General features: G+C 38.8%; 1 protein-coding gene and 1 pseudogene across 5 annotated transcripts in view; one reads left to right on the top strand and one right to left on the bottom strand.

Annotated features, from left to right (window-relative positions):
* MLLT3 (MLLT3 super elongation complex subunit) overlaps nucleotides 1-23,489 on the bottom strand; it is a 273,944-nt gene that overhangs the window by 165,548 nt on the left and 84,907 nt on the right. The gene's annotated exons all lie outside the window — the stretch shown is intronic.
* Nucleotides 20,733-21,553, top strand: LOC134807701 (large ribosomal subunit protein eL8-like; annotated as a pseudogene).

Here is a 23,489-nt window from a genome sequence, read left to right as displayed (position 1 = left end):
AAAGTTTAGAAGAGGAACACCTATAAGTGCTCACACTGAAGGCAGAGAAGGGCAACAGTAGCCACAGCAGACATTAATAATCTATCACAGCACTCTTCTCTGTGGAGCAGAGAGCAGCCTCAGAATTGCATTACCAGTACAGAGTTCTAAAACAGAAGAAGCCCATCCCTGAGTAGGAGAGGCATAAAGCCTAGTTGACCTTGCTGGAGCAATAAAAAGAAAAAAGCCCCCAAGTCTGAGCTGAAGATGAGACACAGACCTCTTCATGCACTTAATCTAGCACTTCAAGAGCAAGCTTTCAACAGTATTCCTTTAATAAATACTAACCTAAAATACTCATTCTTGATATGCCTCCAAGAAAGGCTGCAATGGTGCTGTTTTAGGGACTGTGGAACAACAGATGTCTCCCTATCTGGCTCCTGATCTGAAATTCCATTAGCAATCATATTTTCACTCCACAATAGATTTTTCTTAGATGTCTAATACAGCAACAGCATGCCACCATGAATCAGCAATATCAGATGCCCACCCACTTTGATAGGTTGGTATGTTCTCCTAACCTTAAAACAGTGGCTCTCAAACTGTGACTCCAGAACTATTAGCACCACCTGGGAACCTTTGGAAGTGCAAATTCTCAGGCCCCACCCCAAATTTAATGAATCAGAAACTTTGGGGGAAGAGTCTAGCTTGTTCTGATTCTGATAATGGCTATTGTTGCAGAACCACTGCCCCTAACTATACATTATAAACAGCATCTATGAGTACAAGTGTTTTTATCCTATACACCCCCTAAGTTTAATAGTTAACAATGCTGTTTCACTAGCATGCCATGTTATGTCATTAAGCAAAGTTCATTTATTGTTTTTGGTTTTTTAATGCAGCTGATTTTATTTTCAAGAAACTTTGTTCCCAGAAGTCAGTAACTGAAGTTACTAAAATAGCTATGACCATCACCACAACTGCTTCTAACTATACTGCCACAAAGCACAGTACATGACTAAACGCATCTCCACACTAAGCATGCAGTTTGCAGAGCCTGTCTTTTGGTTAGAACTCCTGTTTATGGCATTGCCCATTTTGCAACACAAGCTATAAAGTGACTAAGTAAACAATACATACATACTCCACGGTATAGGACAATTCAATAGAAATGATCAAACATCCACTACACATAAGACACCATATTAAGAACTGTAAGTGAGGCTCTGTTATATTTCTCTACAATTTGGTTTTGGGGGTATCTCTCTGGAGAGTAGCCATAAATTCTAGTCTTGCCCTGATAGGGCTCTAGGAAATATAGTTGTAGATATTTACAGTGTACCTTTCATGAGGTCCTTCTTCATCCTGGCAGACAGCCTGATGCCTAAGTGTCTGACCTGTGACCAGGTGTCCCTCTCACAGGAAACTGGTTTATACTGGCAGGTACCCTTGTGGCTCTTGTCTGACCTGTGTCCAGTTTATTCCTCCCAAGATAGCCACTCTCTGGGAGAGCTCTGACTAAGAGGAAAATTAGGTCTGGGTCTGTCAGTCCGATGAGACACAGAAACACAACACAAACATGTGAAATACCAGAAGCAACGTACGACAAATTGGTGAGAGGAGGAGTACCAATGCGGGCGAAAGACAAGATGGCAGGGAAATGCACTCAACCAGCAGATGGGCAGCCAGAGAGAAATGAGCTATGGGCCAAGGCCTTTATTGGGGTCCAGGGAACTAACCAAGCAGGTTTCCTGTGGGAAGTTCTAGTTGGTGGGTTTAGAGCAAGCAGGCAAAAGTTCTGTGGAGTCACACTGTGAATGAGAGTGGCTACCGTGGCGTATCTGCAGCAGTCCATGCAGGGTATGGGGGGTCAGTCAAGTAGGCTGTATCTGTATGTCCATGAGGGAGGTGGTTGTACACGGCAGATATCTGGCTCGACCACACTGAGGAACCGGGAGGAGGCAGGGAGTGGATAGTGTGTCAAGGATGACTGAGCCCTGCTTCTGTGTGAAACAAGTTACACCTAGATTCAGAATAGATGCTGAAGCAACATAAAATTATAAAAATTCACTGTAATTCACATCTTGGGGCCTGGGCACCAGTTTTTAAATGTCAGATAAGTGTAAGTCTGAGGGGTGGATGCGCTGACTGTAAGGAGAAAGTGGATTTGGTGGTCATATTCAGAGGCACAAGTCAGGAGATTCTGATGGAAAGTTGGAAGGGGTAGTAGGAAAAGACACCAGTGGGTAGGTGGTCCTCTCCCCTAGGGAGTAAGGGGTTGACTGATATGAGGCAGGTGTCTCCTGAGGAAAGCAACAGTCTCCATTAATTGTGTAGTAACTCATTCCGGATTTTCCTTGCAGTATGGAAGTGTAGGGGTGTACATTTGAGTGGAGAACAAGGAGGATACCAGGATCATGGGCTAAGGAAACAGTGGGTTCAGGAAGAAAACCAAAAAATGTCCTGTGTCCTGCTGAGTGGAGGTTTTAGTGTCCCAGGGGAAGGAATCACAGGGGCAAAGTCATCTCCAATGGAGAGGTCCTGGGTTGGGTGATATCATCTGGGATGTGAGACTGGGGTATGGCTTTTTAAGTGACTGCCCACTCGAGTTGATGCAGGCCTCTGGACTGTAAACCATTAAACACCCAAACCAGTAGCAATGAGACTAATATTCAACAAAATGATATGTAGCTGTACCATATAGGGGTTTTTATTTTTTTTTATTTTTTATTTTTTGTTGGTGGAGATTCAAGCTCAAATAGGTCCCCCATATCAAATGAGAAACTGCCTGGCCCATGGGACAATCTATTTTTAATAGGTCCCAGGAAAGAATGTGCCCTTGATCTAGCTGCCAGCCTTTATGGGATGGCAGCAAGATCACAAATGTATAAAGATATGACCTAGGGCAAGATAGAAACTGTTAGGGCTTTATTTGTTGGGCTGGGATTTGAAAAGGAGTCGTTTGAGGAAATCATTATGCCTCTCGATTAAATCATTACCTAACACCTGTCAGGGACATGAAAGTTCTACTGAAAGTATCTTCCAAGAAACCAGTATTGTGTTCTAGGAAGTGAAATGTGTTTCCTGGTTACCACCAGTAATATCTTCAAGGCAGGAGATTCTCAGTGTTTCTTACCTTGAAGGAACAATTTTTTTTTTTTTTTTTTTTTTTGAGACGGAGTCTTGCACTGTTGCCCGGGCTGGAGTGCAGTGGCGTTATCTCGGCTCACCGCAATCTCTGCCTCCCGGGTTCAGGCGATTCTCCTGCCTCAGCCTCCCTGGTAGCTGGGATTACAGGTGCCCGCCACCACGCCCGGATAATTTTTTGTATTTCTAGCAGAGATGGGGTTTCACTATGTTGGCCAGGCTGGTCTCAAACTCCTGACCTCGTGAGCCACCTGCCTTGGTCTCCCAAAGTGCTGGGATTACAGGCGTGAGCCACTGCGCCAGGCCTCAAGGAACAATTTTTAGGCAATGCTCCAATTGTTTATAATAAATGTAACGATGTCACTACTTGTAGGCCAGGGCATTCAGTGCTGAGGGGCCTGCCTGAAGTTTGGCCAAGTTTGTTTTGAAATTTTAAGTAATCTAGGACTGGCATACTTGCGGGACCTGGTGAATAGGGACTATAGGGTTTAAAGTTCCTTTTCTTTCCCTCTTGGGCTTGAAGCCAACACCATTTTTAGTTCCTATATCTGACTGATAGGAGAAAATGGGGGAGGAGGAAGGTATCTCTAGGCAGCAGCCTTTTCTTGGGATGGCCAGAGACTGTGAGATCATTAGTCCCTTTTTCTCCCCATACTCACTGTTTTGTTTTTTGTTTTGTTTTTTCTTTTTGGCAAAATCTTTTAGAATGGCTAGGCAGCTAAATAATTATTTTTCTTTCTTTGGATGTTTATCTGACAAGCTCCTGGGGTCCCATATGGCAACCATAGTAAGCGGCCACCTCTACTATGGTTGCCATCAGCCGGAGTCATAACAGGCAGCAGCCTCTTTTGAGGATCTCCCCATTGACCTTATCCGGATCAGGTTGTGGCCTTCCCCAAAGCTCAAGCACAGATCCCCTGATGTAAGACTCTGTGGCTGGGGAGTATGTCTGAAGAAAATTGAGTCAATATATATTCTGCACCAAAGCAACAACTACTTGCTTTTACACAAGAAAAAGACTCACAAGCAATGTTACTAGACATGTTATATTGTGTGCCATGGGAGCATAACACATAATGACAAAAAAATAAAAAACAGAAGCAAAGCCAGTTAAGTAAGAGATATCTAGATGTCAGCCATAAACCCTAGACCCAGCTCCAGGAGTCTGTGACTATGAACACCAGCACTGCCTCAGATATCTCCTGACTCCGCTAAGGACTCACCAATCCCACCTGTGACCCACATGAAGGAGGAGAAAGTATCCCCATCACATAAGCTTGGAAACAAATGTTTACACTAAACGGCTCTCTGGTCACAACCAGCACAAACGATATTGTGACTTTTTTTTTCTAATCACACTCCAATCTGATAGGCAGCCTCACAAAAATATGTAGAAAAGCACAACACTCTACATGTATACACACCAAAATACTTTAAATTACAGTTAATCACAGAGCTAGAGCTTCTACAGTCTTACTACTCTCATTTCTTGACTTACCTCCAAAACTTTCATTACCTGTCAGGTCTCCCTTGTTATTCCTCATTGTCTATGTCTCAGGAATGCTATTGATGCTATTGTATTAAATAACTGTCATGCCAAAGGCACATAATACTATAAAGTTTATTTGCAATGTTGAGCAGCAACATCTATTTCTTTTTTATATCAAAGCTTATTAGAATGCTCTATCATCTATGGAGTGTACAGAATCATTTCCAGATACTCTTGAACCAAAAAAAATCTGAGCCTCTCCTAACAAGTAGTTACAACAATGTAGAAAGATTACATGGGAATGTTAAATTGGTAACACATTTTACCTCAACTCTGTTTCCAAATATATTTTCAGTAAGTTCAATGGGCAGGCTAAAAAGTAAAATCTGTCCCTAGAAGGTATATTATTTTTACAATAGGATGAGATAATTTAAAATGTATTATAATAAATCCAACTCATGCATTTTAAGCATCTACTCAATTTTCAGTAATATGCTAGAAATTTTCAGTAATATGCTGGAAACTGCTATGCAGTTTAAGGATAAATGTTTTACTTTATTAATTAGCTATAGGAAATAATATACTTATGCAGTTTTTGTATTTTTTAAAAATAGTCTAGTTCCATTTTGTTCAATAAGCATTGATTTACTGTCCAGGTGCTACTATAGGTTGTTTCAGACTTCAAGGAGCTCTTAGCCTAGTATTATATAATATTTACTGTGTATTATAATGTCAATGGAATTTTGGAAAATTTCCTCAGAAAAACAGAAAAGGAAAAGCTATATTGAGATTTTTACAAGGTATTGGCCAACAGTTTCTACCTACTGTAGAGGGCTACAAAACCAACATCAAAAAAGAACAACACAAATCTCATAGCTCTATCCACTGAGAGGGACCAGAAGGAGTGGCATCCCAGTAACAATGAACACAAATGGCACCCAGATTGAGGTTTCTAAATACAATCCCCCAATAAAAGGAACCAAGGTTTTTTAGGGTCAGCCTAGTGACAGAGTGAGACTGTCTAAAAAAAAAAAAAAAGAAAATTGGTTGAACCCAAGATAAGGGCAGTGAAAATACAAGGTGTGCCTAGATCATCCTGTGGGGTCAGAAAATAAAGAAGCAGGGCCAGGCGCAGTGGCTCACGCCTATTATCCCAGCACTTTGGGAGGCTGAGGCAGATGGATCACTTAAGGTCAGGAGTTTGAGACCAACCTGGCCAACATGGTGAAACCTCATCTCTACTAAAAATACAAAATGAGCCAGGTGTGCTGGTGTGGTGCCTGTAATACCAGCTACTTGGGAAGCTGAGGCAGAAGAATTGCTTGAACCTGGGAGATGGAGGTTGCAGTGAAGCCAAGATCCTGCCACTGCATTGCAGCCTGGGAGACAAGAGCAAAACTCTGTCTCAGGAAAAAAAAAAGAAAAAAGCGAGAAATCAAATAAAACAAAATAGAGAAGCAGATGGCAAAAGAGATGAAGACTTGTCAGAAGGCATAGAAGGCAACTCACAAGAAATTACACTGGCCAAAGTTGGCGTAATTTAAACAATAAAATGAGCAATAATAGTATAACCAAAAGAATAAATATTCATGAAGCATAGTGCTATGAATGAATGAATGAATGGTAGGCTGAGCGCTGTGGCTCACGCCTATAATCCTAGCACTTTGGGAGGTGGAGGCAGAGGCAGGCGGATCACCTGAGGTCAGGAGTTTGCAACCAGCCTGGCCAACATGGTGAAACCTCATATCTACTAAAAATAAAAAATTAGCCGGGCGTGGTGGCACGCGCCTGTAATCCCAGCTACTCAGGAGGCTGAGGCAGGAGAATCACTTGAACCCAGGAGGCAGAGGTTGCAGTGAGCCAAGATCGCGCCATTGCACTCCAACCAGGGCAAGAGAGCAAAAACTCCACCTCAAAACAAACAAACAAACAAAAAAAGGCAACTTTTCCTTACAGAAGAATTATAATTGACAAATGCAGAAGAAAATAAGAGAAACAGAAAAACACCTTTAGAACACTACAGTGGTAACTGCTCCAGGCAAAATGCAAGAACGGAAACAAAAATAAGTGGGCAAAATTTTAAGCACAAACAAGATATCACGCAATCTCAAAGTATGTCTCCCAAGACATTTAGTAATTATAAAGGTAAAATAAAATTTTATAGTGAAGGATCCTAACAGATACCACCTTAAACAAGTGAACAAGGTTAACACCAGTAATACATACTGATATCATGTACCATGTACCCCTGAGGTGATGGAATGAATGAGAAGGGCTTATCGAATGTATGGAGTCCTTCTCAATAATGTAACCACAGTCTAATCATGAGAAAACATCAGACAAACCCCATATCAAGGGACATTCTACAAAATACCTGAAAAAGAATTTTCAAAAATATCAAGGTCATGAAAGACAAAGACAGACTGAGCAACTCACAGATAAAGGAGACTAAAGAAACATGACAACTAACTGCAATGTGGGATCCTGGTTTGGATCCTGATTTTGCTGACCCTGCAATACTCTTTAAATTAACTAATGCTTTCATTAATTAACAATGAGTTAATTCTTCCTTCCTATAAAAGGTAAAAAAGGAATAGTGTTTTTAAATCATTAAATAGAAAAAAGTTGGAAATACTTATTAACCAGAAGAAATTTAGATTACTCTTTAAATTACAGACTTTTAAAATAAATATTTGCTAAATACAATCAATGTGGTATCCTACATTAGATCTTGAAACACAAAAAAAAAGATATTAGTAGAAAAACTAGACAAATCTGAATAAAGTCTGGAAATTAGTTAATAATTGTGTGCCAATATTAGCTTATCAGTTTTTACAAAAGTTTTTACAAAACCCTTAAAGACTTTTAACAATAGAGGAAATCGAGTGAGGAGTATACAGGGACACTCTATACTATGAAACTTTTCTGTAGACCTAAATTTATTCCAAGATAAAAAGTTTTTTATTTATATGTCATCACTTTTAGGTACCTAATGATTGCCAGATGGAAGCATGTCATTATATTAGGCCATATTAAGAGCCATATATAGGCTTTTTTGACTATATGATATAAACATACAATGACGTACATAGTTAAACTCACAGAATATCACTGAATCTCACTTTTCAAAAGAATACATACATGTGGCCAACAATCATATGAAAAAAAGCTCAACATCACTGATCATTAGAGAAATACTAATCAAAACCACAGTGAGAAACCATCTCACGTCAGTCAGAATGCCTATTATTAAAAAATCAAAAAATAACAGATGCTGGCAAGGTTGTGGAGAAAATGAAATGCTTATACACTGTTGGTGGGAGTGTAAATTAGTTCAACCATTGTGGAAGACAGTGTGGTGATTCCTGAAAGAACTAAAAACAGAATTACCATTTGACCCAGCAATTTCATTACTAGGTATATACCCAAAGGAATATAAATCATTCTATTATAAAGACACATACACGTATATGTTCACTGCAGCACTATTCACAGTAGCAACGACATGGAATCAACCTAAATGCCCATCTATGGTAGACTGGATAAAGAAAATATGGTACATATATGCCATGGAATACTATGTAACCATAAAAACGAATGAGATCATGTCCTTTGCAGGGACATGGGTGGAGCTGGAGGCCATTATCTTTAGGAAACTTAACACAGGAACAGAAAGCCAAATACCACATGTTCTCACTTATAAGTGGGAGCTAAATGATGAGAATACATGGACACATAGAGGGGAACAACACACACTGGGGCCTGTTGGAGGGTGGAGAGTGAAAGGAGGGAGAGGATCAGAAAAAATAACTAATGGGTACTAGGCTTATACCTGGGTGATGAAATAATCTGTACAACAAACCTCTATGACACAAGTTTACCTACATAACAAATCTGCACATGGACCCCTGAACTTAAAAGTCAAATTTAAAAAAAAAAGAATATCACTGAGTCTCAATTGGAATAAATTGAGACAGTCACATAAACAGCTCACAAATCCTATCAATGAAAAAGCACTTATTTCGAGTCACTTTGTACCAGCTAAGTTCCATCCTAAACGCTGTGAAAAGTGATTTCCTTCATGTAACTTAAAGTCCAGCAAAATAGGAAGGCATATAAATAAAAAATAATGTGAAAAATAATACAAGAAAATGAATAGAGACTAATATGAATAACACCGCAATAAACACACACAAGGGTTAGGCACACAACAAAAATGGTTGACTGGGAGACAGTACAGACTTCCCTAGAGAGAGAGAGATGGTTGAACTGAGTCTTCAATTAGGAGCACGAGTTAGCCAATCCTAAGAAAAAGGGGACGTTCTCAGAAAGGAGGATAACATCTTAAAGGCACAGGGACAGGAAAATCCAAGGAACATTTGGGAATAGCAGAGCGTTAGAAGAGAATGCTGGCCATGGCCACGGCTGCAGAAAAAGCCAGAGATGCAGCAACTGTCCTAAAGCTGAGGGAAGACTAAGAGTGGGAGAAGCAGGACATGTGGAATAGTGGAAAAGGCAGGATTTCTTCTAAGACAAAAGAGTTGTAAACAGGCTGAGGATGTGGAAGAATTCACAGAATCTTTGAAATAATTTTTTTAAATTTAAATGAGTTGCACAGCTAAGCTGTAAACTTTTTTTTTGTTCTTTTTTTTTTTTTTTTAAAGAGAGAGAGTCTTGCTCTGTCACCCAAGCTGGAGCACAGTGGGCGATCTCGGCTCACTGCAACCTCCACCTCCTGAGTTCAAGCGATTCTCCTGCCTCAGCCTCCCTAGCAGCTGGGACTTCAGGTATGCACCATCACATCTGGCTAATTTTTGTACTTTTAGCAGTGATGGGGTTTCGCCGTGTTGGCCAGTCTGGTTTCGAACTCCTGACTTCAGGTGATCTGCCCACCTTGGCCTCCCAAAGTGATGGGATTACAGGCATGAGCCACTGCACCCAGCCTAAGCTGTAAACTTTAAACCAAATCAATTGAGAATTTGTTCCTCAAAAAAAGTCTCCTGCTCACTCTCTCTCGCTGTGTGTGTGTGTGTGTGTGTGTGTGTGTGTGTGTGTAAATAACAGAAAATGGATGTGAAATGAGTTCAAAACCCTCGAGAAAACAGAAGAAGAAATCATTTAACTGTAACTCAAACTCAAGCCTCTATGATAGGTGGCTTTTGATTCATTACCACATTATAGTAACTATCATAAAAGCAAAGTTTAAACTGACAAAGAATGTTGGATATAGATGCTCTAAGCAGGAAGAAATGGTAAGAAAATGTGTTCTCAAGTAATGCATGAAAAAGAAAATTCAGTGCTTTCTGTTCTTTAAATAGGTATTGAATCCTGGATTTAATGGAGAAAAATCCCTTATTGTTCATGATGCCATAAGCAATTAAGACCAGCTAGAACTCATTAATTGCTGAAAAAATAGCCGTAATATTCTCATTCTATTTATCCAATGCAGCTTAGTATTCAAGGTTAACAGCAGTCTAAAAGAAGAGGAAAGAATGAAGGAGAAGAAAACAAGAAATGTAATAGGAACTAAAGGGAGACAGCACGTGATATTAAAAGGGAAAATTATAATTAAGTTTTGACTGTCACAGGTTTTTTTTTTTTAACACTCTGAAATATGCGGTGGAAACTTTCCTCATTAAACTGAATGTAAAAATGTAGAAACACATTTATTTCTAGAGCCCAGAAACAAGTTTTGATACAAAAAAAAATTATTTAAAGAAAGATTCCCACTACCAGCACTAAACTGTTCATGTTTTTAAAGTACTACTGTAGTACAGAAACAACTTCCATAGAGAAGACTGTTAGGTAGTTTCCATTCCAAATAAGACAGCCAAAGTCATCCCTTCCAGCTTTGAAAGTGACCAAAAAAAAAAAAAATTTTTTTTTAAATTAAAATAGTTCTGCGCTGTATTTAAATGATAAATTGGATATTAAAGCTTAAACATTATTTGGAAGAAAGCAATTAACATATTTTAAAATTAGCTTTTCCTCTTCAAAATAATGATATAATCATTCTGGACCACAACAGTAATTATATCTTCTCGTAGATATAATCTCTTAGAACATATAATTATTGCCTGTCAATTTTTTACTACCCTTTTGAGGTCATATGTGATATTTATTCCCTCTTGTTTCAAATAGCTAAGGAAGAGCTTACTGCCCAGTATGCGCTTGGAGGGGAGGGTGGATACAGAAATCTGTAGTGTAGTGTAAGAAGAAAGAGTAGAGAAGAAAATAAACAGAATAAAAATAGTTGTTTTTTTCTAAATTGCAAGGGATGCTGTCAACAGAATCAAAAGAAAAGCCACAGACTAGAAGGAAATAAATGACATATTTGATAAAGGATATACAATATACAAAGGGCCCAGTGCAGTAGCTAACACCTCTAATCTCAGCATGCGGTGGTGCGTGCCTGTAGGGCCAGCTACTCTGGAGGCTGAGATAGGAGAATCATCTGAGCCAAAGGAGGTTGAGGCTTCAGTGAGCCATGACTGTGCCACTGCACTCCAGCCTGGGCAACAGAGTGATACCCTGTCTTAAAAAATAAATAAATAAATAAAAATAACAACAAAATATACAATGAATTCTTAAAACCCAAAAATAAACAACCCAATTCAAAAACGGGCCAAAGACCTTAACAGACAAATCACCAAAGAAGGTATACAAATGGCAAATAAGCATATGAAAAGATGTTCTACATTATCTGTCATCAAGGAAATGCAAATTAAAACAATGAGCTATTTCTACACACCTATTAGAATAGTCAAATTCCAGAACGCCGATAACACTACATGCTGGTGAGGATATGGAGCAACAGGAACTCTCATTCATTGCTGGTAGAAATGCAAAATGGTATAGCCACTTTGGAAGACATTTGGCAGTTTCTTATAAAACTAAACATACTCTTACCATATAATCCAGCAAAGGAACTTCTTGGTATTTACTCCAAAGAAGCTGAAAATTTAAGTCCATACAAAAACCTACACATGGATGTTTATATCAGCTTTATTCATAGTTGCCAAAACTTGAAAGCAACCAAGATGTCCTTCAGTATATGAAGAGATAAACTGTGGTACCTCCACCACACAATGGAATATTATTCAGCACTAAAAGGAAATGAGCTATCAAGCCATGAGGAAACTGAAATGCATTTTACTAAATGACAGAAGTCAGTCTGAAAAGACTACATCTGTATGATTCCAACTATATGACATTTAGGATAGGGCAAAATTATAGAGACAGTAAAAAGATCAATGGGCTGGATGGGGTGGCTCATGCCTGTAATCCCAGCACTTTGGGAGGCTGAGGAGGGCAATCGCTTGAGCTCAGGAGTTCAAGACCAGCCTGGGCAACATGGAGAAACCCCATCTCTACAAAAAAAATACAAAAATTTGCCAGGCATTGTGGAGTGTGCCTATAGTCCCAGCTACTTAGAAGGCTGAAATGGGAAGTTTGCTTGAGTTCAGGAGGTGGAGGTTACAGTGAGCCAAGATCATGCCACTGCTCTCCAGCCTAGGCAACAGAGCCAGAACCCATCTCAAAAAAAAAAAAAAAAAGCCACAGACACACACAGAGAGATCAATGGTTGTCAGCGGTCAGGGGAAGTGGCGGGGAGAAGGGATGAATAGGTAGAGCACAGTGGATTTTTTGGACAGTGAAACTGCTCTATGTGATTCTATAATGGTGGATAGATGTCATTATACACTTATCCTAACCCATAAAGTATACAACAGCAAGAATATACCACTCTGGTAGGGGATGTTGATAATGGACGAAGCTGTGCATGTGTGGGGTTGGGGGTTACATAGGAAATCTCTGTACCTTCTGCTTGGCTTTGCTGTAAACCTAAAATTCCTCTAAATTTTTAAAAAGTAAGTGTTTTGCTTCTTAAAATACTATTTGTATCAAGATACAAAATTAATATCCTTAACTCCGTTCTGGTATAACAATCTCTGCAAAAACTTCTATAAAACTACTGCATAGTAGAATAGAATATTGAAATGTTTCCACCAGATGAAATGTACTGTAATCAAAATCATCTTCCATACTTTTTAAAGCAGAGAAAAGGAATAACTGTGACTAACAAAAAGGAACTTTTTAAAAAAAAAAATGACAGGCTCTCGGGTTCTCATTGTGTTACCAGGTGAACTCAAACTCCTGGGCTCTAGCAATTCTCCCAGAAATAACATTTTTAAATAAAAATAGTAAATAAAAATTACTGTGGCACAGGGTAGCTGTCATGAATGACCCACCAAAAGTTTTACAAAATATCTCAAGTGTGATTATCACTCATACCTGTTCCCCATTCCCTTCATCCCAGCCCAGCAAATCTCTGAATGAGGTTCCTGCTGGGCACTGCTTGCCTGAAGGTTCCCCAACTCCACACCCCCTCTACCTTGCTTGTTTTCATAAATGTATTCCCAAAGAAGACAAGAAGTCAAAACTTGTCCTTCCAAAAGGAAAAAGACAAATGCTAAATCCTTGTGAGCAGCTTCAGTCAGAAGGGAGCAGGAACCCTGTCAGGCTACAGAGGGGGCTACAACATCCTCAGCATTCAGGAAGGCACCTAGTAGCTTGGCCCAGTGAGGGTAGAGGATAAAGGAGGGGAAAAAGAGGGAAGGGGAAGAAAGGGATGAGAAGTATAAGGAAGGAGACAGGGGAGAGGATATGAACAAGAAAGTAGAATTAAGAAGAAAGACTAAAAAAAAAAAAAACAACAGAGGCAGTGAAAAAAGTAGCTAGCTCCTCAACATTTATAAGTTCTACAAACAGAAAGACAAATTCAAGGCCGGGCAAAGTGGCTCACGCCTGTAATCCCAGCACTTCGGGAGGCCGAGGCAAGCGGATCACCTGAGGTCAGAAGTTTGAGACCAGTCTGGCCAACATGGTGAAATCCTGTCTGTATTAAAAATACAAAAATTACCGAGTGTGGTGGCACGCACATGTAATCCCAGCTACTTGGTAGGCTGACGCATGAGAATTGCTTGAACCCGGAAGGCGGAGGTTACAGTGTGCTGAGATCCTGCCACTGCACTCCAGCCTGGGCAACAGTAAGACTCTGACTTAAATAAAAAATAAAAAATAAAGACATCTTAGAGTTTTTTACAGTACTGAGGTTTTAAGTGAACTCTAAAGCTCTTGTTTTCATTCCTCCTATCAAATGTAACAGTATCCCCACTACACATGCTTCTTATTTCATTCATCTGTAAACCATTCCTGTCAACTCTCAAATGTAGGTCTAGTCAGTCCCAAGGTCACTGAGCACACATGCTTCTACATTTAATAGGTTTAGGATACAACCTTGTTGCTGTAAGATTTTTTTCAGCCCTTTTAATGTGTCAGTCCAGGCTTTTAATACCTTTCATCAAACTATTACTTATAACTGGTCTCACAAGACCGATTGTAGTCTAGGTTGAAGCCTGACCCTCTAAATTTACATGTTGTGACATTCTTTAAGAATTTATTGAAAATTATGGCAAGAACATTTGTACTGAGACCAGAAGAGCAATACCTGTTATAATTTTGGCTATCACTAAGAAAGGCTTGGAGTTTGACAAGGTAGAAAGGGTGGTGGGAAGCATTGCTTTGGAGAAGTTATGTATGTTCAAGATCAGAAAATACTGTAACATTTCATGGAAAAAAATTCCATAAAATACTAGGGTATAAAAATCACGTAAAACCAAAAGATGTGTTCATTAGGCACCCATGAGGTGCCAAACACTCTGCTAGCTGACAATAATGAACTTTTTTAAAAAGTAAGCTTATCAAAGACTAGTGTACATACATACAGAAAAGTGCAATAATAATAGGTATACAGTTTGATGAAGTTAAACTAAATCAACAAACCCAATAAACTACCTCCCAGTTCAAGAAATGGAACATTACCAGTTTCCCAGAAGCCTTCCCCAGTACCCACTAACATTACTACACCCCACAAACTAGACCTGCCAAAAGGTAGTACCATCCTGGTTCTGAACTTTTTATTAACAGAAGCATAGAATACACATGCTTATGTGTATTGCTTATGTGTATGGCTTATGCATAGAATAACACATGCTTATATGTATGGCTTCTTAAGAGTCATTCACATTACTGAGTATAGCAGCAGTTAGTTCATATTCACTAATATAGATCATTCTGTTGTAGGAACATTCTACAATGATTGACAGTTTTAAGCTATTATAAATAGTACTCTAGAAATATTCTTGTACATGTCTTGTACATGTACCCACACACACATATGCACATTCCTAGGAGTAGAATAGCTAGATCCTTGGGTATGTTTATGTTTAACTTTACTGGCAGTTTTCCTAAGTGCTCGCATCAATTTACATTCCCACCAGCAGAGTGAGAATTTCTGTTGTTCTACATTCCTGCCAATACTTCATTGTCTTTAGCAATTCTGGTGGTGGTGTAGTGAAATCACCTTGTGGTTTAATTTGCATTTCCCTAATGACTAATGAGGCTAGGCACCTTTCATATGTTTATTGTATATATTGGACACTTACGAAGTGTCTGTTGAAGTCTTTCATTCACTTTTTCTATTGGATTGGCTGCCTTTTCTGAATTGATTTGGCAAAATCCTTTATATATTCTGGATACAAGTACTTGGTCCAAACCTTTTAATCTATTTAGTATGAACATGATACACACAGGGAAAAGACAAAGAACAGTGTAAGATCAAAGGGTAAGGTTATGTAACCAGCCTATGAGCGTTCTAGGAACACCGAACAAGGAATAATCAATTTAAGGTTATTGTGGACAGAGAAGGATATAGAAAGAAGGGAAATCTGGAGGTGAACCATCAAGAAATTTAATACATTTATCAGGTAGAACAATATGCAAAAGCATAAAGAGCCATAAGCAGCAAAATTCAAGTCAGAATGAGCCTTATTCCTGGGTTAACATAATTTCCTTTCCTAAGGTTCAAATCTTTCCTAAGGTTCAAATCTTTACTGGGCACAAAATAGGTTGGATAAAAATGAGGGCAGATGACAGTAGTCTATGGAGTTTTGAACAGACCTTACTTAACACTTTAAATACTTTATCTCATTTAATCACCACAACCCTGTAGTATAGGTATTACCCTCATTTACCAAAGAAAAGTCACCTAATGTCACAGCTAATCAGCAGTGGAATTAGCCTAAGCACTGAGGTCTGCCACTTCTAAAGTCCATGATTTTTCCACTGAACAGTCTGTATCTCAACAAGCAAAATTGTAGTTCCCACTATGGTAGCTCCTGGGAACTGAAGACAAAAACAATAATTAAACTGGAACATTAAAAGCTTTAGAATTTCATATAGGTAATGTTTGGTCTTCTTATATAATGCATTTCAAAAAAATATGCTCAAATTGAATATCCAAGAGTCAAACTGGAAAAGTCAAACAACAGGCTTGCTGAAGTGCCACAATTCTAAAATACCTTTATTTCAGAATGACACCATTAATTCTGTAACATCTTAAGGTGAACACATTAAATGAGCACATTTATTACACGGTATCCTGATTTCAGAAATGAGGAAAGTGTTACACCTTAGAACCAAGAAAGCACAGTAAATGTTATGAGAGATTATCTATTCCCAGTGCAATAGAAGTTTATTAAAATCCCTAATTATCTGTAACGTTTTTAGAAACAATCTTCAACAAAATAGTTCCAGCATTTGGTACATGTTCATTAACTGTGTACTTCTGCCTCATCATTAAACACAGCTTAAATCTAATGAGCATCTAATTGAGGTTAAAGACCCATCCTAATGATTTCCATCTTTATCTCAATCACATTAAGATTATGGCTATACCACTGGGTGTGTGTATAAATATATCCATGTGTGTGTTCACACAAATACATAAAGCCATTCTCTGATTTCAACTTATTTTTATAAAATGGGATAATGCATTTAATCTGTTACACAAATATATACTGCTGTGTAGACAGGGATAGCACACCGCCAAAACCCAACTGGTAACAGGAAAGTGGCTATATTAGTTTCCTGTGGCTGCTGTTAACAAACTACCACAAACTTTGTGCTTTAAAATAACAGAAACGTATTTCCCCACAGTTCTGGAGGCGAGTAGCTCACAATCAGTTTCACTGCACTGAAATCAAGGTTTCATCAGAGCTGCGCTCCCCCCAAAGGCTCTAGGGTAGAATCTGTTCTTTGCCTTTTCCTGGTGGCCACGGACAGACATTCCTTGACTTGTGGCCCCATCACTCCATGTGTGTCGCCATCTTCACAGTGCCTTCGCCTCTGTGTGTCTGTCAAATCTCACCCTCATTTCACTAGGATACTTAAGATGACATTTAGGGAAAACTCAGATAATCCAGGATGATCTCTTTATCTCAAGATCCTTAATTTACCGCATCTGCAAGGATCCTTTTTCCAATAAGGTAAAATTTACAGGTTCCAGGTATTAGGATGTGGACACTTTGGGGAACCGGCATTTGGCCTACAACAGCAGCCTACTGTAAAACTGTTGAGTATTCTCATCAGTTAATATACAAGGCCCCAACTGTAGACAGGGTAGGGAATTTTAATGTGTACTGTATGAAAGTTCAGAGTTCACTGAAGGCCAAAATCAAGAAAAATCAAAGACTGCCAGTGTCATTCTACAGATGTCTATTAATAGTGAGAGCCTGGATCAGGGTTATCAACTCTGACTGAACATTAAAATCATCTTGGGACATTTTAAAACTACTGACTCTAGGGCCACACCTGAGACTACGCCTTACAATCTGGGTATGCAGCCTAGGTTTGGTTGGATTTTTTTGATTAACTCAGGTGATCCAAATGTGCAACCAGGTTTGAAAAACCACCAGCCCAACAGAATAACAAAATAGGATGGAGACCTTAATTATACAGTGACCTGTTTTTGGTTTGTTTTTGTTATTTTTTTACCAATTTAATGCAACCACCTCTTCTCCTTAGGGAGAAAAGATTCCTTTAAAAATCACGTTCGTAACTTAATTTGAAAATATGTTCAGATTAAAAGTTCTAAAAACTGATCCATGACACTTTTAGCCAAATCAGAATATGTTAGCAGAATGTCAAACCCAAACCCAAATACAGTACAAAATAAATGTCTAGTTCATAAAAAGGAACCGCCAGTTAGTTCATTTAATTGACCTTTCTCTAAAAGTATCAAATGCTTGTTTGGAATAAGCCACTCATGAAAATAATCATATTGAGATCATTTTAGAATTATACTTGCTGTTTCATGATTTTATTTTTATATCAAAGGCCACTACTAAGGCAAGAGAAATGACAAACAAAATTCAGAGACTGGAAAAGATGATTAATCCAATCCTTTTTTTTTTTTTTTTTTTTTTTTTTTTTGGTAGAGATGGGGTTCTCACTGTGTTGCCCAGGCTGGTCTCTAATGCCTGGCCTTTAACAATTCCCCTGCCTTGGCCTCCCAAAGCCGACAGGCATGAGCCATGGCATCCCATTGTAATCCAATTCTTTATCAACCAGGCCAATTATACAAACTGAGGGTTTTATTTTCGTGTCTCTGATTCCTCTTCATTCTTTCTGGGGCTGCACTTTTATCTACTTACCTAGGGTTGTTTACCACCTCCACTACTGAGAAAGAGAAGGGAAACTCAAAAGTCAGTTGATTCTATTTTGAAATGTGTATTTTTTGAAACGCCTCCTATTTCAAAGGAAAGCCTATACATGTCAACAGTTGGGCATAAATGTTAATGCTTAATTTTGCTTAGAAACGCCATGTTTTACTTTGATTAGCATGATGAATAACTGCAAAGGTGGCAAAAACAGTATCTCAATAAACTGATTTCACAAATGAAGGAAGATTAGACCAGGAAGTCATACAACGGTTGGATTTTCATTGTTACCCTTACTTCTCACTACATGGATAAAAAATTACCAAGACTAGAACACACACATATTTCAATATTGAAACTGTTAAGTAAGAGTTACTAAACCTTTGATTTAACATACGTATTTTATTCATATACAATGAAAGGCAAAATGTATGGCCAGTGGAAAAACCTCAAAGCCAAGTCACCTATCAAAATGTTCAGAGCTTAAATCTGCCAAGATAAAGGGGTTAAGCTGTCAGCTTCTAGATGACAGAGAGAGGAATTTATTCAGCAACTTCCCTTCAAGATGTGCAAAATGTTTTCAGAAATCCATACCTATATTATGTCTTGTTCTCTGGTAAATACATGCATAAAAACAGTTACTGAATATAAACAGGTGTTCAGTAAACCATGATTCCAAAAGTCCTGTATAAACTGCTTGCACATTTTGGGTTTTGCTTGCTCTGTAGCCCATCCTCTACATCCTGGGTTTCAATCGATTCTCCTGCCTCAGCCTCCCAAGTAGCTGGGAATACAAGCATGCACCACGACATGGATAATTTTTTGTGCTTTTAGTAGAAATGGAGTTTCACTATGTTGGCCAGCTTGGTCTCGAACTACTTATCTCAAGTGATCGCCCCACCTTGGCCTCCCAAAGTGCTGGGATTACAGGTGTGAGCCATCGTGCCTGGCGCTGCTTATACATTTTGAACAAATTGTGTATTACATATTTTATTTACATCTTTTTAACCTAATTTATCTACTTATATTTTTAAGATACTTCTAGTTTTTTTCCCAAAAAAGAAAAATCCAAGAATAATCCAGTTTTGCTTTTAGCTTTTTTTTTTTTTTTTTTTTGATACATTGCCCTTTTTCCCCTCTCTATCCAATATTCAGTTGCTTTTTTTTTTTTTTTTTGGGAAACATAGTCTTGCTCTTGTCACCCAGGCTGGAGTGTAATGGCGCGATCTCGGCTCACTGCAACCTCTACCTTCCAGGTTCAAGTGATTCTCCTGCCTCAGCCTCTGGAGTAGCTGTGATTACAGGCGTATGCCACCACGCCCAACTAATTTTTGTGTTTTTAGTAGAGACAGCGTTTCACCATGTTGCCCAGGCTGGTCTCAAACTCCTGACCTCAGGCCATCCACCTACCTTGGGCTCCCACAGTGCTGGGATTACAGGTGTGAGCCACTGTACCTGGCCTCCTTTCAACTTTATATTCATCTATTTTTATCTTTTTTAAAAGCACCACTTGCCTTTGTTTTAATTCTCTGTCGAGCAATTAATTGAGATTTCATCCTGCTGGCAACCACTCTAGTTCTGCAGCATCCTCAATGAGAAGCAAGGTCCACTTCCCATTTGTCTTCCTTTCAACTGTTTCTATTTCCACACTTTCACTAGCAATATTAATTTCAACCAATTTCTAAGACAAGAAGTATGCCACTGAATGTGTAACTGATCTTAACAACAGATTAACAAATTGTTGATTCCCTGCCATTTTCAAAATATCAAATACACAAGACAGTAATTTTTTAAAAATATTTTTTCATCTCTGAGGGAAAGGATGATTTGAAGACTCCTTTCAAATTCCCAAGAAAGCCTCTCAATATTATCTGTGTAAACTACTGATTCACAGGAATAAATATTTGTTATTTAATATAAACTAAAATGAAAATTTTTAGCTTTCACAGGAAAAGCTAAAAATTTTCATTTTAGTTTAGACTAAATAACAAATATTTACAAAACATTCACTATTCGTTAGCTTAGTGACAGACAGCACTATTCAAAAGCCCACAAAAATGACCAAATTAAATTGATTGCAAGTTGTTTTCACAGCTATGTTCCATTACAGATTTGTTAACAGCCCCTAAATGTCATGGCGTCAAGCAAAACATTAAACCTTATCAGCCATCATTTAATCTGTAAAGCGAAGATATTCAACTATGTGATAAAGTCTTCGCAATAATCTAGAAAATACTGCTTAGCCAAAGTGACCCTTGCAAACATTCACCAGCAATACTTTAAAAGATTACCTTTTGTTGTTAGAAATACAGTATGGAAAAATGTAAAAAAATAGGAAAAAAAAAATATATATATATATATATATAAAAATCACTCAAACCATCACCCAAGAGTAACAACTGTGAAAATTTGTGGAATAGTAAAAGACACCAAAATGTAATATGTTCACAATTGTAAAAAATTAACACAGTTGCAGTCATATAGTATATAATTTGAGCCTACATTTTCAACTTATATCATAAATTCTGTCCTAGGTCATTAGAACATTTAAGAAAATGTCTTCTTGCTCTCTCCTTCCGCCACCCAAGATTCCGAAAGGAAAGAAGGCCAAGAGAAAGAAGGTGGCTCCGGCCCCTGCTGTCCTGAAAAAGGAGGAGGCCAAGAAAGTGGTAAATCTCCTGTTTGAGAAAAGGCCTAAGAATTTTGGCATTGGACAGGATATGCAGCCCAAAAGGGACTTAACTCGCTTTGTGAAACGGACCCACTATATCAGGTTGCAGCAGCAGAGCCATCCTATTACAAGCGGCTGAAAGCACTTCCTGAGATTATTAACCAGTTCACCCAGGCCCTGGACCATTAAACAGCTACTCAGCTGCTTAAGCTGGACCACAAGTACAGACCAGAGGCAAAGCAAGAGAAGAAGCAGAGCTTGTTGGCCTGGGCTGAGAAGAAAGCTCCCAGCAAAGGGCACATCCCCACTAAGAGATCACCTGTCCTTCGAGCAGGAGTTAATATCATCACCACCTTGGTGGAGAACAAAAAGGCTCAGCTGGTGGTGACTGCACACAACATGGATCCCATTGAGCTGGTTGTCTTCCTGCCTGCCCTGTGTCGTAAAATGGGGGTCCCTTAACTGCATTACCAAGGAGAAGGCAAGTCTGGGACATCTAGTTCACAGGAAGACCTGCACCACCGTCACCTTTACACAGGTTAACTTGGAAGGCAAAGGAGCTTTGACTAAGCTGGTGGAAGCCATCAGGACCAATTATAATGACAGATATGATGAGATCTGCCGTCACTGGGTCCCTAGACTGTGGCTCACATTGCCAAGCTCAAAAAGGCAAAGGCTAAAGAACTTGCCACCAAACTGGGTTAAATGTACACTGTTGAGTTTTCTGGAAATAAAAATAATTAAAATAAAACAAATTTTCCTTCAAAAAGAAAAGAAAAGAAAAGAAAATGTCATCTTAATGGCTGTTTAAAAAATCTACCACCAGAATGTAAATTGGTACAGCCATTATAGAAAATAGTATGGAGGTTCCTCAAAAATTAAAAATAGAACTACCATATGATCCAGCAATCTCACTAGTGGGTATATGTACTAAGGAAATAAAATCAGTATCTTGAAGAGATATCTGCACCCCCATGTTCACTGTAGCATTACTCACAATAGCCAAGATATGAAAACAAGCCAAGTGTCCATCCACAGATGAATAAACTGTGATACATATAAGCAACAGAATATTATTCAGTCATAAAAGAGAAGGACATCCTGCCATTTGTAGCAAAATAGATGAACCTGGAGGACATTATACTAAGTGTAATAAGCTAGACACAGAAAGACAAACACTGCATGATCCACAGGTAGAACCTAAAAACGCTGAAGTCATAGAAGCAAAGAAAGGTTGTTGCCAGGAGCTGAGAGGTGGGAGAATCAGGGACATGTTAGTCGAAGGGCACAAAGTTTCAGTTAAAATATAACTTCTGGGGATCTCATATACGTAGCATGGATGGTGATGGATGTGTGAATTAATTTGTGGTAGTCATGGCACAATGTACACGTATATCAAATCATCAGGCTGTATAACTTGTACTCAATCCTAATTTGTCAATTAAATATTTTTAAGTAAATAAAAGTCATCCTTAAAAAAAAAGCTACCACCAGAATATTCAACAGTGATTATACAAAATAGGGATATTTCAAAAGAGAAATGTTTAGCAAATTTATTTCTAAAAATTTTGTAAGTCATGTCTTCGGAAAGTTGCTACCGTGGGAGAACTGACCCAACTTTTAAAAAGCAAGTCAAATAAACAGCAATGGCAACGATGGGAAAAAGTCTTCATTAGAAATGCATCTTTAGAGCTTTCAACATCTGAAAAAGAGAAAGGTCCAATTTAAATAGTGATCCTATGGCCCTATTTTAATCCTTTATATAAGCTACCAAACAGATCATTCCAAATCATCTAAAGCTTAGAAATAGTTATGAATTCATGCAATCATGTGAAAAGTTCTGAACTTCAGTAGCATTCCCCTTCATTTTTCACTCCGCTTTGTCCTCCCTGGATGAACAGAACACTGTGTTCTAACTATTCTCCTCAATAAGCTCACTAAACACATAAGCACTTAGAAAATTACAAAGAAAAGGCCAGGCGTAGTGGCTCACACCTGTAATCCCAACTTTGGGACGCCGAGGCGGGCGGATCACGAGGTCAGGAGATCGAGACCATCCCGGATAACACAGTGAAACCCTGTCTCTACTAAAAATACAAAAAGATTAGCTGGGCGTGGTGGCAGGCGCCTATAATCCCAGCAACTTCAGAGGCTGAGGCAGGAGAATGGCATGAACCCAGGAGGCAGAGCTTGGAGTGAGCTGAGATGATGCCACTGCACTCTAGCCTGGGGGACAGGGCAAGACTCCATCTCAAAAAATAAAATAAAATAAAATAAAAAGAAGAAAATTATAAAGAAAAAATAGATTAGGAACCAAAGACATGAACTAATCATGGTTTGCTCAAACAAGAATGAGCAGATCAAACTTCAAAGACTAAGTCTTTTATAGCAGGGGTCCCCAACTCCCAGGGCCTAATACTGGTACTGTTAGGAACCCTGGCCTGTTAGGTACCGGGCCACACGGCAGGTCAATGGCAGGTGAGCTAGCGTTACCGCCTGAGCTCCACCTCCTGTCAGATCAGTTGGTGGCATTAGATTGTTTCTCATAGGAGTGTGAAACCTACTGTGAACTGCACATGTGAGGGATCTAGGCTGTGCACTCCTTATAAGAATCTAATGATGAATTTAATCTGATGATTTG

The sequence above is a fragment of the Pan troglodytes genome, chromosome 11, assembly GCF_028858775.2.
Source record: "Pan troglodytes isolate AG18354 chromosome 11, NHGRI_mPanTro3-v2.0_pri, whole genome shotgun sequence".
NCBI classification, from domain to species: Eukaryota; Metazoa; Chordata; class Mammalia; order Primates; family Hominidae; genus Pan; species Pan troglodytes.
This window is presented reverse-complemented; position numbering and strand designations above follow the sequence as displayed.